The 18484-nt window shown below is 47.5% G+C and overlaps 1 protein-coding gene across 1 annotated transcript in view; it reads right to left on the bottom strand.

Moving 5' to 3' along the window:
• Positions 1 to 18484, bottom strand: part of LOC146871592 (metabotropic glutamate receptor 4-like) — a 2887050-nt gene that overhangs the window by 1344051 nt on the left and 1524515 nt on the right. The gene's annotated exons all lie outside the window — the stretch shown is intronic.

Genomic DNA, 18484 nt, shown 5'->3' with positions numbered 1-18484 from the left:
GCACAGACACTCTCTCACACTCTCTCACAGACTCACAGACACTCTCTTACAGACTCTCACTTACACTCTCTCACAGACTCTCACAGACACTCTTACAGACTCTCACATACACTCTCGTACAGACTCTCAAAGACACTCTCTTACAGACTCTCACAGACACTCTCTCACAGACACTCTCTCACGGACACTCTCTCACGGACACTCTCTCAGACTCTCACAGACATTCTCTCACAGACACTCTCACAGACACTCTCACAGACATGTTCACAGACTCTCACAGACACTCTCACAGACTCTCACAGACACTCTCTTACAGACTCTCAAAGACTCTCACACTCTCTCAAAGACACTCTCTCAGACACTCACAGACATGCTCCCATAAACACTCTCACAGACACTCTCACAGACACTCTCACAGACACTCTCAGACACTCTCACAGACTCTCACAGACACTCTCACAGACTCTCACAGACACTCTCTTATAGACTCTCACAGACATTCTCTCACAGACCCTCACAGACTCATACTCTCTCACAGACACTCTCTCACAGACTCTCACACTCTCTCACAGATACTCTCTTAGAGACACTCACAGACCCTCTCTCACAGACTCTCACAGACACTCTCTTATGGACTCTCACAGACACTCTCTTACAGACTCTCACAGACTCTCATAGACACTCTCTCACAGACTCTCATAGACACTCTCACAGACACTCTCCCATAGACACTCTCACAGACACTCTCAGAGATACTCTCAGACACTCTCACAGACTCTCACAGACACTCTCACAGACTCTCACAGACACTCTCTTATAGACTCTCACAGACATTCTCTCACAGACTCTCACTGACTCACACTCTCTCACAGACACTCTCTCAGAGACTCTCACACTCTCTCACAGATACTCTCTTAGAGACACTCACAGACCCTCTCTCACAGACTCTCACAGACACTCTCTTACGGACTCTCACAGACACTCTCTTACAGACTCTCACAGACTCTCATAGACACTCTCTCACAGACTCTCACAGAGACTCTCACAGACTCACAGATACTCTCACAGACTCACAGATACTCTCTCAGACACTCTCTCTCACAGACACTCTCTCTCAGACTCTCACAGACTCACAGATACTCTCTCAGACTCTCACAGACACTCTCTCACAGACCCTCTCTCACAGACACTCTCTCACAGACACTCACAGACTCTCTCTCACAGACTCTCTCTCACAGACTCTCTCTCACAGACACTCTCTCACAGACACTCACAGACACTTTCAGACTCTCACACTCTCTCACAGACTCTCACAGACATTCTCACAGATACTCTCTCACAGACACGATCTCACAAACTCTCACAGACTCAGACACTCTCGCACAGATACTCTCTCACACTCTCTCACAGACTCACAGACACTCTCTTACAGACTCTCACTTACACTCTCTCACAGACTCTCACAGACACTCTTACAGACTCTCACATACACTCTCGTACAGACTCTCAAAGACACTCTCTTACAGACTCTCACAGACACTCTCTCACAGACACTCTCTCACGGACACTCTCTCAGACTCTCACAGACACTCTCTCACAGACACTCTCACAGACACTCTCACAGACACTCTCAGACACTTTCACAGACTCTCACAGACACTCTCACAGACTCTCACAGAGACTCTCTTACAGACTCTCACAGACTCTCACACTCTCTCAAAGACACTCTCTCAGATACTCACAGACATGCTCCCATAGACACTCTCACAGACACTCTCACAGACACTCTCACAGACACTCACAGACACTCTCACAGACACTCTCTCACAGACACTCTCTCATAGACACTCTCTCACAGACACTCTCACAGACTCTCTCTCACAGACACTCTCTCAGACACTCTCACAGACACTCTTTCACAGACTCTCACAGACTCTCAAAGACACTATCACAGACACTCTCTCACAGACACGATCTCACAAACTCTCACAGACTCTCTCAGACACTCTCACACAGACACTATCTCACAGACTCACAGACACTTACAGACTCTCACAGACACTCTCTCACAGACTCTCACAGACACTCTCTTACAGACTCTCACAGACACTCTCTTACCGACTCTCACACACTCTCTTACCGACTCTCACAGACTCTCATAGACTCTCATAGACACTCACAGACTCTCTCACAGACACTCTCTCAGACTCTCACAGATACTCTCTCACAGACACTCTATCACAGACACTCTCTCACAGACACTCACAGACTCTCTCTCACAGACTCTCTCACAAGACTCTCTCTCACAGACACTCTCTCACAGACACTCACAGACACTTTCAGATTCTCACACTCTCTCACAGACTCTCACAGACAATACCACAGATACTCTCTCACAGACACGATCTCACAAACTCCCACAGACTCAGACACTCTCGCAAAGACACTCTCGCACACTCTCTCACAGACTCACAGACACTCTCTTACAGACTCTCACAGACACTCTCTTACAGACTCTCACAGACTCTCATAGACACTCTCTCACAGACTCTCACAGACACTCTCACAGACTCACAGATACTCTCTCAGACACTCTCTCTCACAGACACTCTCTCAAAGACACTCTCTCAGACTCTCACAGACACTCTCCCATAGACACTCTCACAGACACTCTCACAGACACTCTCACAGACACTCTCAGACTCTCACAGACACTCTGTCACAGACACTATCTCACAGACACTCTCTCACAGACTCTCTCTCACAGATACTCTCTCACAGAAACTCACAGACACTTTCAGACTCTCACACTCTCTCACAGACTCTCAGACAATATCACAGATACTCTCTCACAGACACGATCTCACAAACTCTCACAGACTCAGACACTCTCGCACAGACACTCTCTCACACTCTCTCACAGACTCACAGACACTCTCTTACAGACTCTCACTTACACTCTCTCACAGACTCTCACAGACACTCTTACAGACTCTCACATACACTCTCGTACAGACTCTCAAAGACACTCTCTTACAAACTCTCACAGACACTCTCTCACAGACACTCTCTCACGGACACTCTCTCAGACTCTCACAGACACTCTCTCACAGACACTCTCACAGACACTCTCACAGACACTCTCAGACACTTTCATAGACTCTCACAGACACTCTCACAGACTCTCACAGACACTCTCTTATAGACTCTCACAGACTCTCACACTCTCTCAAAGACACTCTCTCAGACACTCACAGACATGCTCCGATAGACACTATCACAGACACTCTCACAGACACTCTCACAGACACTCTCAGACACTCTCACAGACTCTCACAGACACTATCACAGACTCTCACAGACACTCTCTTATAGACTCTCACAGACATTCTCTCACAGACTCTCACAGACTCATACTCTCTCACAGACACTCTCTCACAGACTCACACTCTCTCACAGATACTCTCTTAGAGACACTCACAGACCCTCTCTCACAGACTCTCACAGACACTATCTTACGGACTCTCACAGACACTCTCTTACAGACTCTCACAGACTCTCATAGACACTCTCTCACAGACTCTCACAGACACTCTCACAGACTCACAGATACTCTCTCAGACACTCTCTCTCACAGACACTCTCTCAAAGACACTCTCTCAGACTCTCACAGACACTCTCCCATAGACACTCTCACAGACACTCTCACAGACACTCTCACAGACACTCTCAGACACTCTCACAGACTCTCATAGACGCTCTCACAGACTCTCACAGACACTCTCTTATAGACTCTCACAGACATTCTCTCACAGACTCTCACAGACTCCCACTCTCTCACAGACACTCTCTCACAGACTCTCACACTCTCTCACAGATACTCTCTTAGAGAATCTCACAGACCCTCTCTCACAGACTCTCACAGACACTCTCTCACAGACATTCACAGACACTCTTACAGACTGTCACAAACACTCTCTTACAGACTCTCACAGACACTCTCTCATAGACACTCTCTCACACACACTCAGACACTCTCTCACAGACACTAACACTCTCTCAGACACTCTCTCACAGACTTTCACAGACACTCTCTCACAGATACTCTCTTATAGACTCTCACAGACTCTCATAGACACTCTTTCACAGACTCTCACAGACACTCTCACAGACTCACAGATACTCTCACAGACTCACAGATACTCTCTCAGACACTCTCTCTCACAGACACTCTCTCTCAGACTCTCACAGACTCACAGATACTCTCTCAGACTCTCACAGACACTCTTCACAGACACTCTCTCACAGACACTCTCTCACAGACACTCACAGACTCTCTCTCACAGACTCTCTCTCACAGACACTCTCTCACAGACACTCACAGACACTTTCAGACTCTCACACTCTCTCACAGACTCTCACAGACAATATCACAGATACTCTCTCACAGACACGATCTCACAAACTCTCACAGACTCAGACACTCTCGCACAGACACTCTCTCACACTCTCTCACAGACTCACAGACACTCTCTTACAGACTCTCACTTACACTCTCTCACAGACTCTCACAGACATTCTTACAGACTCTCACATATACTCTTGTACAGACTCTCAAAGACACTCTTACAGACTCTCACAGACACTCTCTCACAGACACTCTCTCACGGACACTCTCTCAGACTCTCACAGACACTCTCTCACAGACATTCTCACAGACACTCTCAGACACTTTCACAGACTCTCACAGACTCTCACAGACTCTCACAGACACTCACAGACTCACAGATATTCTCTCAGTCACTTTCTCTCACAGACACTCTCTCACAGACACTCTCACAGACACTCTCTCACACCCTGTCACAGACACTCTCTCAGACACTCTCTCACAGACACTCTCTCACAGACCCTCTCTCACACTCTCTCACAGACTCACAGACACTATCACAGACTCTCTCACAGACACTATCTCACAAACTCTCACAGACTCACAGACACTCTCTTACAGACTCTCACAGACACTCTCTCAGACTCTCACAGACACTCTTACAGACTCTCACAGACACTCTCTTACAGACACTCACAGACACTCTCTCACAGAGACTCTCTCACAGACACTCTCTCACAGACTCTCACAGACTCTCATAGACACTCTCTCACAGACTCACAGACACTCTCTCAGACTCTCACAGACACTCACAGACACTCTCACAGACACTCTCTCACAGACACTCTCTCATAGACACTCTCTCACAGACACTCTCACAGACTCTCTCTCACAGACACTCTCTCAGACACTCTCACAGACACTCTTTCACAGACTCTCACAGACTCTCACAGACACTATCACAGACACTCTCTCACAGACACGATCTCACAAACTCTCACAGACTCTCACAGACACTCTCACACAGACACTATCTCACAGATTCACAGACACTTACAGACTCTCACAGACACTCTCTCACAGACTCTCACAGACACTCTCTTACAGACTCTCACAGACACTCTCTTACCGACTCTCACAGACACTCTCTTACCGACTCTCACAGACTCTCATAGACTCTCATAGACACTCACAGACTCTCTCACAGACACTCTCTCAGACTCTCAGAGACACTCTCTCACAGACACTCTATCACAGACACTCTCTCACAGACACTCACAGACTCTCTCTCACAGACTCTCTCACAAGACTCTATCTCACAGACACTCACAGACACTTTCAGATTCTCACACTCTCTCACAGACTCTCACAGACAATACCACAGATACTCTCTCACACACACGATCTCACAAACTCCCACAGACTCAGACACTCTCGCACAGACACTCTCGCACACTCTCTCACAGACTCACAGACACTCTCTTACAGACTCTCACAGACACTCTCTCACAGACTCTCACAGACACTCTTACAGACTCTCACATACACTCTCTTACAGAGTCTCACAGACACTCTCTTACAGACTCTCACAGACACTCTCTCACAGACAGTCTCCCACAGACACTCTCTCACAGACTCTCACAGACTCTCATAGACACTCTCTCACACTCTCACAGACTCACAGACACTCTCTTAAGGACTCTCACAGATACTCTCTCAGACTCTCACAGACACTCTTATAGACTCTCACAGACACTCTCTTACAGACTCTCACAGACACTCTCTCACAGACAGTCTCTCACAGACACTCTCATAGACACTCTCTCACAGACACTCTCTCATAGACACTCTCTCACAGACACTCTCACAGACTCTTTCACAGACACTCTCTCACAGACACTCTCTCAGCTCTCACAGATACTCTCTCAGACACTCTCTCACAGACACACTCTCACAGACACTCTCAAAGACTCTCACAGACACTCTCTCACAGACTCTCACAGACACTCTTACAGACTCTCACATACACTCTCTTACAGACTCTCAAAGACACTCTCTTACAGACTCTCACAGACACTCTCTCACAGACTCTCATAGACTCTCATAGACACTCTCTCACAGATTCTCACAGACTCTCACAGACACTCCTTCACAGACACTCTCCCAGACTCTCACAGACACTCTCTCACAGGCTCTCACAGACACTCTCTTACAGACTCTCACAGACACTCTATTACGGACTCTCACATACACTCTCTTACAGACTCTCACAGACTCTCATAGACACTCTCACACTCTCTCACAGACTCACAGACACTCTCTCAGACTCTCACAGACACTCTCTCATAGACTCTCACAGACACTCTTACAGACTCTCACATACACTCTCTTACAGAGTCTCACAGACACTCTCTTACAGACTCTCACAGACACTCTCTCACAGACAGTCTCTCACAGACACTCTCTCACAGACTCTCACAGACTCTCATAGACACTCTCTCACACTCTCACAGACTCACAGACACTCTCTTAAAGACTCTCACAGATACTCTCTCAGACTCTCACAGACACTCTTACAGACTCTCACAGACTCTCTTACAGACTCTCACAGACACTCTCTCACAGACAGTCTCTCACAGACACTCTCTCACAGAAACTATCATAGACACTCTCTCACAGACACTCTCTCATAGACACTCTCTCACAGACACTCTCACAGACTCTTTCACAGACACTCTCTCACAGACACTCTCACAGACACTCTCTCAGCTCTCACAGATACTCTCTCAGACACTCTCTCACAGACACACTCTCACAGACACTCTCAAAGACTCTCACAGACATGCTCCCATCGACACTCTCACAGATACTCTCACAGACACTCTCACAGACACTCTCAGACACTCTCACAGACTCTCACAGACACTCTCACAGACTCTCACAGACACTCTCTTATAGACTCTCACAGACATTCTCTCACAGACTCTCACAGACTCACACTCTCTCACAGACACTCTCTCAGAGACTCTCACACTCTCTCACAGATACTCTCTTAGAGACACTCACAGACCCTCTCTCACAGACTCTCACAGACACTCTCTCACAGACACTCACAGACTCTCTCTCACAGACTCTCTCTCACAGACACTCTCTCACAGACACTCTCTCACAGACCCTCACAGATACTTTCAGACTCTCATACTCTCTCACAGACTCTCACAGACAATATCACAGATACTCTCTCACAGACACGATCTCACAAACTCTCACAGACTCAGACACTCTCGCACAGACACACTCTCACACTCTCTCACAGACTCACAGACACTCTCTTACAGACTCTCACTTACACTCTCTCACAGACTCTCACAGACACTCTTACAGACTCTCACATACACTCTCGTACAGACTCTCAAAGACACTCTCTTACAGACTCTCACAGACACTCTCTCACAGACACTCTCTCACGGACACTCTCTAAGACTCTCACAGACACTCTCTCACAGACACTCTCACAGACACTCTCACAGACACTCTCAGACACTTTCACAGACTCTCACAGACACTCTCAGACACTTTCACAGACTCTCACAGACACTCTCACAGACTCTCACAGACACTCTCTTATAGACTCTCACAGACTCTCACACTCTCTCAAAGACACTCTCTCAGACTCACAGACATGCTCCCATAGACACTCTCAGAGACACTCTCACAGACACTCTCACAGACACTCTCAGACACTCTCACAGACACTCTCACAGACTCTCACAGACACTCTCTTATAGACTCTCACAGACACTCTCTCACAGACACTCTCACAGACTCTCTCTCACAGACACTCTCTCAGACACTCTCACAGACACTCTTTCACAGACTCTCACAGACTCTCACAGACACTATCACAGACACTCTCTCACAGACACGATCTCACAAACTCTCACAGACTCTCACAGACACTCTCACACAGACACTATCTCACAGATTCACAGACACTTACAGACTCTCACAGACACTCTCTCACAGACTCTCACAGACACTCTCTTACAGACTCTCACAGACACTCTCTTACCGACTCTCACAGACACTCTCTTACCGACTCTCACAGACTCTCATAGACTCTCATAGACACTCACAGACTCTCTCACAGACACTCTCTCAGACTCTCAGAGACACTCTCTCACAGACACTCTATCACAGACACTCTCTCACAGACACTCACAGACTCTCTCTCACAGACTCTCTCACAAGACTCTCTCTCACAGACACTCACAGACACTTTCAGATTCTCACACTCTCTCACAGACTCTCACAGACAATACCACAGATACTCTCTCACACACACGATCTCACAAACTCCCACAGACTCAGACACTCTCGCACAGACACTCTCGCACACTCTCTCACAGACTCACAGACACTCTCTTACAGACTCTCACAGACACTCTCTCACAGACTCTCACAGACACTCTTACAGACTCTCACATACACTCTCTTACAGAGTCTCACAGACACTCTCTTACAGACTCTCACAGACACTCTCTCACAGACAGTCTCTCACAGACACTCTCTCACAGACTCTCACAGACTCTCATAGACACTCTCTCACACTCTCTCAGACTCACAGACACTCTCTTAAGGACTCTCACAGATACTCTCTCAGACTCTCACAGACACTCTTATAGACTCTCACAGACACTCTCTTACAGACTCTCACAGACACTCTCTCACAGACAGTCTCTCACAGACACTCTCATAGACACTCTCTCACAGACACTCTCTCATAGACACTCTCTCACAGACACTCTCACAGACTCTTTCACAGACACTCTCTCACAGACACTCTCTCAGCTCTCACAGATACTCTCTCAGACACTCTCTCACAGACACACTCTCACAGACACTCTCAAAGACTCTCACAGACACTCTCTCACAGACTCTCACAGACACTCTTACAGACTCTCACATACACTCTCTTACAGACTCTCAAAGACACTCTCTTACAGACTCTCACAGACACTCTCTCACAGACTCTCATAGACTCTCATAGACACTCTCTCACAGATTCTCACAGACTCTCACAGACACTCCTTCACAGACACTCTCCCAGACTCTCACAGACACTCTCTCACAGGCTCTCACAGACACTCTCTTACAGACTCTCACAGACACTCTATTACGGACTCTCACATACACTCTCTTACAGACTCTCACAGACTCTCATAGACTCTCATAGACACTCTCACACTCTCTCACAGACTCACAGACACTCTCTCAGACTCTCACAGACACTCTCTCACAGACTCTCACAGACACTCTTACAGACTCTCACATACACTCTCTTACAGAGTCTCACAGACACTCTCTTACAGACTCTCACAGACACTCTCTCACAGACAGTCTCTCACAGACACTCTCTCACAGACTCTCACAGACTCTCATAGACACTCTCTCACACTCTCACAGACTCACAGACACTCTCTTAAAGACTCTCACAGATACTCTCTCAGACTCTCACAGACACTCTTACAGACTCTCACAGACTCTCTTACAGACTCTCACAGACACTCTCTCACAGACAGTCTCTCACAGACACTCTCTCACAGACACTCTCATAGATACTCTCTCACAGACACTCTCTCATAGACACTCTCTCACAGACACTCTCACAGACTCTTTCACAGACACTCTCTCACAGACACTCTCACAGACACTCTCTCAGCTCTCACAGATACTCTCTCAGACACTCTCTCATAGACACACTCTCACAGACACTCTCAAAGACTCTCACAGACATGCTCCCATCGACACTCTCACAGATACTCTCACAGACACTCTCACAGACACTCTCAGACACTCTCACAGACTCTCACAGACACTCTCACAGACTCTCACAGACACTCTCTTATAGACTCTCACAGACATTCTCTCACAGACTCTCACAGACTCACACTCTCTCACAGACACTCTCTCAGAGACTCTCACACTCTCTCACAGATACTCTCTTAGAGACACCCACAGACCCTCTCTCACAGACTCTCACAGACACTCTCTCACAGACACTCACAGACTCTCACAGACTCTCTCTCACAGACACTCTCTCACAGACACTCTCTCACAGACCCTCACAGATACTTTCAGACTCTCATACTCTCTCACAGACTCTCACAGACAATATCACAGATACTCTCTCACAGACACGATCTCACAAACTCTCACAGACTCAGACACTCTCGCACAGACACACTCTCACACTCTCTCACAGACTCACAGACACTCTCTTACAGACTCTCACTTACACTCTCTCACAGACTCTCACAGACACTCTTACAGACTCTCACATACACTCTCGTACAGACTCTCAAAGACACTCTCTTACAGACTCTCACAGACACTCTCTCACAGACACTCTCTCACGGACACTCTCTAAGACTCTCACAGACACTCTCTCACAGACACTCTCACAGACACTCTCACAGACACTCTCAGACACTTTCACAGGCTCTCACAGACACTCTCAGACACTTTCACAGACTCTCACAGACACTCTCACAGACTCTCACAGACACTCTCTTATAGACTCTCACAGACTCTCACACTCTCTCAAAGACACTCTCTCAGACTCACAGACATGCTCCCATAGACACTCTCAGAGACACTCTCACAGACACTCTCACAGACACTCTCAGACACTCTCACAGACACTCTCACAGACTCTCACAGACACTCTCTTATAGACTCTCACAGACATTCTCTCACAGACTCTCACAGACTCACACTCTCACAGACACTCTCTCACAGACTCTCACACTCTCTCACAGATACTCTATTAGAGACACTCACAGACCCTCTCTCACAGACTCTCACAGACACTCTTACGGACTCTCACAGACACTCTCTTATAGACTCTCACAGACTCTCATAGACACTCTCTCACAGACTCTCACAGACACTCTCACAGACTCACAGATACTCTCACAGACTCACAGATACTCTCTCAGACACTCTCTCTCACAGACACTCTCTCTCAGACTCTCACAGACTCACAGATACTCTCTCAGACTCTCACAGACACTCTGTCACAGACACTCTCTCACAGACACTCTCTCACAGACACTTACAGACTCTCTCTCACAGACTCTCTCTCACAGACTCTCTCTCACAGACACTCTCTCACAGACACTCACAGACACTTTCAGACTCTCACACTCTCTCACAGACTCTCACAGACAATATCACAGATACTCTCTCACAGACACAATCTCACAAACTCTCACAGACTCAGACACTCTCGCACAGACACTCTCTCACACTCTCTCACAGACTCACAGACACTCTCTTACAGACTCTCACTTACACTCTCTCACAGACTCTCACAGACATTCTTACAGACTCTCACATATACTCTTGTACAGACTCTCAAAGACACTCTTACAGACTCTCACAGACACTCTCTCACAGACACTCTCTCACGGACACTCTCTCAGACTCTCACAGACACTCTCTCACAGACATTCTCACAGACACTCTCAGACACTTTCACAGACTCTCACAGACACTCTCACAGACTCTCACAGACACTCTCTTACAGACTCTCACAGACTCTCACACTCTCTCAAAGACACTCTCTCAGACACTCACAGACATGCTCCCATAGACACTCTCAAAGAAACTCTCACAGACACTCTCATAGACATTCTCAGACACTCTCACAGACTCTCACAGACACTCTCACAGACTCTCACAGACACTCTCTTATAGACTCTCACAGACATTCTCTCACAGACTCTCACAGACTCACACTCTCTCACAGACACTCTCTCACAGACTCTCACACTCTCTCACAGATACTCTCTTAGAGACACTCACAGACCCTCTCTCACAGACTCTCACAGACACTCTCTTACGGACTCTCACAGACACTCTCTTACAGACTCTCACAGACTCTCATAGACACTCTCTCACAGACTCTCACAGACACTCTCACAGACTCACAGATACTTTCTCAGACACTCTCTCTCACAGACACTCTCTCAAAGACACTCTCTCAGACTCTCACAGACACTCTCCCATAGACACTCTCACATACACTCTCACAGACACTCTCAGAGACACTCTCAGACACTCTCACAGACTCTCACAGACACCCTCACAGACTCTCACAGACACTCTCTTATAGACTCTCACAGACATTCTCTCACAGACTCTCATAGACTCCCACTCTCTCACAGACACTCTCTCACAGACTCTCCTACTCTCTCACAGATACTCTCTTAGAGACTCTCACAGACCCTCTCTCACAGACTCTCACAGACTCTCATAGACTCTCATAGACACTCTCACACTCTCTCACAGACTCACAGACACTCTCTCAGACTCTCACAGACACTCTGTCACAGACACTCTCTCACAGACACTCTCTCACAGACACTCACAGACTCTCTCCCACAGACTCTCTCTCACAGACACTCTCTCACAGACACTCTCTCACAGACACTCACAGACACTTTCAGACTCTCACACTCTCTAACAGACTCTCACAGACAATATCACAGATACTCTCTCACAGACACGATCTCACAAACTCTCACAGACTCAGACACTCTTGCACAGACACTCTCTCACACTCTCTCACAGACTCACAGACACTCTCTTACAGACTCTCACTTACACTCTCTCACAGACTCTCACAGACACTCTTACAGACTCTCACATACACTCTCGTACAGACTCTCAAAGACACTCTCTTACAAACTCTCACAGACACTCTCTAACAGACACTCTCTCACGGACACTCTCTCAGACTCTCACAGACACTCTCTCACAGACACTCTCACAGACACTCTCACAGACACTCTCACAGACTCTCTTACAGACACTCTCTTAGAGACTCTCACAGACTCTCACACTCTCTCAAAGACACTCTCTCAGACACTCACAGACATGCTCCCATAGACACTCTCACAGACACTCTCACAGACACTCTCACAGACACTCTCAGACACTCTCACAGACTCTCACAGACACTCTCACAGACTCTCACAGACACTCTCTTATAGACTCTCACAGACATTCTCTCACAGACTCTCACAGACTCACACTCTCTCACAGACACTCTCTCACAGACTCTCTCACAGATACTCTCTTAGAGACACTCACAGACCCTCTCTCACAGACTCTCACTGACACTCTCTTACGGACTCTCACAGACACTCTCTTACAGACTCTCACAGACTCTCATAGACACTCTCTCACAGACTCTCACAGACACTCTCACAGACTCACTGATACTCTCTCAGACACTCTCTCTCACAGACACTCTCTCAAAGACACTATCTCACACTCTCACAGACACTCTCCCATAGACACTCTCACAGACACTCTCACAGACACTCTCAGAGACACTCTCAGACACTCTCACAGAGTCTCACAGACACTCTCACAGACTCTCACACATACTCTCTTATAGACTCTCACAGACATTCTCTCACAGACTCTCATAGACTCCCACTCTCTCACAGACACTCTCACAGACACTCTCAGACACTCACAGACTCTCACAGACACTTTCACAGACTCTCACAGACACTCTCTTATAGACTCTCACAGACACTCTCTCAAAGACTCTCACAGACTCACACTCTCTCACAGACACTCTCTCACAGACACTCTCTCTCAGACACTCTCGTAGAGACTCTCACAGACCCTCTCTCACAGACTCTCACAGAGACTCTCTCACAGACACTCACAGACACTCTCTCGCAGACTCTCACAGACTCACACTCTCTCACAGACACTCTCTCTAAGACTCTCACAGATACTCTCTCACAGATACTCTCACAGACCCTCTCTCACAGACTCTCACAGACAGTCTCACAGACGCTCACAGACACTCTAATAGACTCTCACATACACTCACTTACAGACTCTCACAGACACTCTCTCACAGACACTCAGACACTCTCTCACAGACTCTCACAGATACTCACACTCTCTCAGACACTCTCTCACAGACTCTCACAGACACTCTCTCACAGACACTCTCTCACAGACTCTCATAGACACTCTCACAGACTCTCACAGACTCTCACAGACACTCACAGACTCACAGATATTCTCTCAGTCACTTTCTCTCACAGACACTCTCTCACAGACACTCTCACAGACACTCTCTCACACCCTGTCACAGACACTCTCTCAGACACTCTCTCACAGACACTCTCTCACAGACCCTCTCTCACACTCTCTCACAGACTCACAGACACTATCACAGACTCTCTCACAGACACTATCTCACAAACTCTCACAGACTCACAGACACTCTCTTACAGACTCTCACAGACACTCTCTCAGACTCTCACAGACACTCTTACAGACTCTCACAGACACTCTCTTACAGACACTCACAGACACTCTCTCACAGAGACTCTCTCACAGACACTCTCTCACAGACTCTCACAGACTCTCATAGACACTCTCTCACAGACTCACAGACACTCTCTCAGACTCTCACAGACACTCACAGACACTCTCACAGACACTCTCTCACAGACACTCTCTCATAGACACTCTCTCACAGACACTCTCACAGACTCTCTCTCACAGACACTCTCTCAGACACTCTCACAGACACTCTTTCACAGACTCTCACAGACTCTCACAGACACTATCACAGACACTCTCTCACAGACACGATCTCACAAACTCTCACAGACTCTCTCAGACACTCTCACACAGACACTATCTCACAGATTCACAGACACTTACAGACTCTCACAGACACTCTCTCACAGACTCTCACAGACACTCTCTTACAGACTCTCACAGACACTCTCTTACCGACTCTCACAGACACTCTCTTACCGACTCTCACAGACTCTCATAGACTCTCATAGACACTCACAGACTCTCTCACAGACACTCTCTCAGACTCTCACAGACACTCTCTCACAGACACTCTATCACAGACACTCTCTCACAGACACTCACAGACTCTCTCTCACAGACTCTCTCACAAGACTCTCTCTCACAGAAACTCTCTCACAGACACTCACAGACACTTTCAGATTCTCACACTCTCTCACAGACTCTCACAGACAATACCACAGATACTCTCTCACACACACGATCTCACAAACTCCCACAGACTCAGACACTCTTGCACAGACACTCTCGCACACTCTCTCACAGACTCACAGACACTCTCTTACAGACTCTCACAGACACTCTCTCACAGACTCTCACAGACACTCTTACAGACTCTCACATACACTCTCTTACAGAGTCTCACAGACACTCTCTTACAGACTCGCACAGACACTCTCTCACAGACAGTCTCTCACAGACACTCTCTCACAGACTCTCACAGACTCTCATAGACACTCTCTCACACTCTCACAGACTCACAGACACTCTCTTAAAGACTCTCACAGATACTCTCTCAGACTCTCACAGACACTCTTATAGACTCTCACAGACACTCTCTTACAGACTCTCACAGACACTCTCTCACAGACAGTCTCTCACAGACACTCTCATAGACACTCTCTCACAGACACTCTCTCAAAGACACTCTCTCACAGACACTCTCACAGACTCTTTCACAGACACTCTCTCACAGACACTCTCACAGACACTCTCTCAGCTCTCACAGATACTCTCTCAGACACTCTCTCACAGACACACTCTCACAGACACTCTCAAAGACTCTCACAGACACTCTCTCACAGACTCTCACAGACACTCTTACAGACTCTCACATACACTCTCTTACAGACTCTCAAAGACACTCTCTTACAGACTCTCACAGACACTCTCTCACAGACACTCTCTCACAGACTCTCATAGACTCCCATAGACACTCTCTCACAGATTCTCACAGACTCTCACAGACACTCCTTCACGGACACTCTCCCAGACTCTCACAGACACTCTCTCACAGGCTCTCACAGACACTCTCTTACAGACTCTCACAGACACTCTATTACGGACTCTCACATACACTCTCTTACAGACTCTCACAGACTCTCATAGACTCTCATAGACACTCTCACACTCTCTCACAGACTCACAGACACTCTCTCAGACTCTCACAGACACTCTCTCACAGACTCTCACAGACACTCTTACAGACTCTCACATACACTCTCTTACAGAGTCTCACAGACACTCTCTTACAGACTCTCACAGACACTCTCTCACAGACAGTCTCTCACAGACACTCTCTCACAGACTCTCACAGACTCTCATAGACACTCTCTCACACTCTCACAGACTCACAGACACTCTCTTAAAGACTCTCACAGATACTCTCTCAGACTCTCACAGACACTCTTACAGACTCTCACAGACTCTCTTACAGACTCTCACAGACACTCTCTCACAGACAGTCTCTCACAGACACTCTCTCACAGACACTCTCATAGACACTCTCTCACAGACACTCTCTCATAGACACTCTCTCACAGACACTCTCACAGACTCTTTCACAGACATTCTCTCACAGACACTCTCACAGACACTCTCTCAGCTCTCACAGATACTCTCTCAGACACTCTCTCACAGACACACTCTCACAGACACTCTCAAAGACTCTCACAGACATGCTCCCATCGACACTCTCACAGATACTCTCACAGACACTCTCACAGACACTCTCAGACACTCTCACAGACTCTCACAGACACTCTCACAGACTCTCACAGACACTCTCTTATAGACTCTCACAGACATTCTCTCACAGACTCTCACAGACTCACACTCTCTCACAGACACTCTCTCAGAGACTCTCACACTCTCTCACAGATACTCTCTTATATACACTCACAGACCCTCTCTCACAGACTCACAGACACTCTCTCACAGACACTCACAGACTCTCTCTCACAGACTCTCTCTCACAGACACTCTCTCACAGACACTCTCTCACAGACCCTCACAGATACTTTCAGACTCTCATACTCTCTCACAGACTCTCACAGACAATATCACAGATACTCTCTCACAGACACGATCTCACAAACTCTCACAGACTCAGACACTCTCGCACAGACACTCTCTCACACTCTCTCACAGACTCACAGACACTCTCTTACAGACTCTCACTTACACTCTCTCACAGACTCTCACAGACACTCTTACAGACTCTCACATACACTCTCGTACAGACTCTCAAAGACACTCTCTCACAGACACTCTCTCACAGACACTCTCTCACAGACACTCTCTCACGGACACTCTCTAAGACTCTCACAGACACTCTCTCACAGACACTCTCACAGACACTCTCACAGACACTCTCAGACACTTTCACAGACTCTCACAGACACTCTCAGACACTTTCACAGACTCTCACAGACACTCTCACAGACTCTCACAGACACTCTCTTATAGACTCTCACAGACTCTCACACTCTCTCAAAGACACTCTCTCAGACTCACAGACATGCTCCCATAGACACTCTCAGAGACACTCTCACAGACACTCTCACAGACACTCTCTCACACCCTGTCACAGACACTCTCTCAGACACTCTCTCACAGACACTCTCTCACAGACCCTCTCTCACACTCTCTCACAGACTCACAGACACTATCACAGACTCTCTCACAGACACTATCTCACAAACTCTCACAGACTCTCACAGACTCACAGACACTCTCTTACAGACTCTCACAGACACTCTCTCAGACTCTCACAGACACTCTTACAGACTCTCACAGACACTCTCTTACAGACACTCACAGACACTCTCTCACAGAGACTCTCTCACAGACACTCTCTCACAGACTCTCACAGACTCTCATAGACACTCTCTCACAGACTCACAGACACTCTCTCAGACTCTCACAGACACTCACAGACACTCTCACAGACACTCTCTCACAGACACTCTCTCATAGACACTCTCTCACAGACACTCTCACAGACTCTTTCACAGACACTCTCTCACAGACACTCTCACAGACACTCTCTCAGCTCTCACAGATACTCTCTCAGACACTCTCTCACAGACACACTCTCACAGACACTCTCAAAGACTCTCACAGACATGCTCCCATCGACACTCTCACAGATACTCTCACAGACACTCTCAC

Source organism: Triturus cristatus, chromosome 1_1, assembly GCF_964204655.1.
Source record: "Triturus cristatus chromosome 1_1, aTriCri1.1, whole genome shotgun sequence".
NCBI classification, from domain to species: Eukaryota; Metazoa; Chordata; class Amphibia; order Caudata; family Salamandridae; genus Triturus; species Triturus cristatus.
Note: the sequence above shows the minus strand (reverse complement) of the source record. Positions and strands in the feature narration are given on the sequence as shown.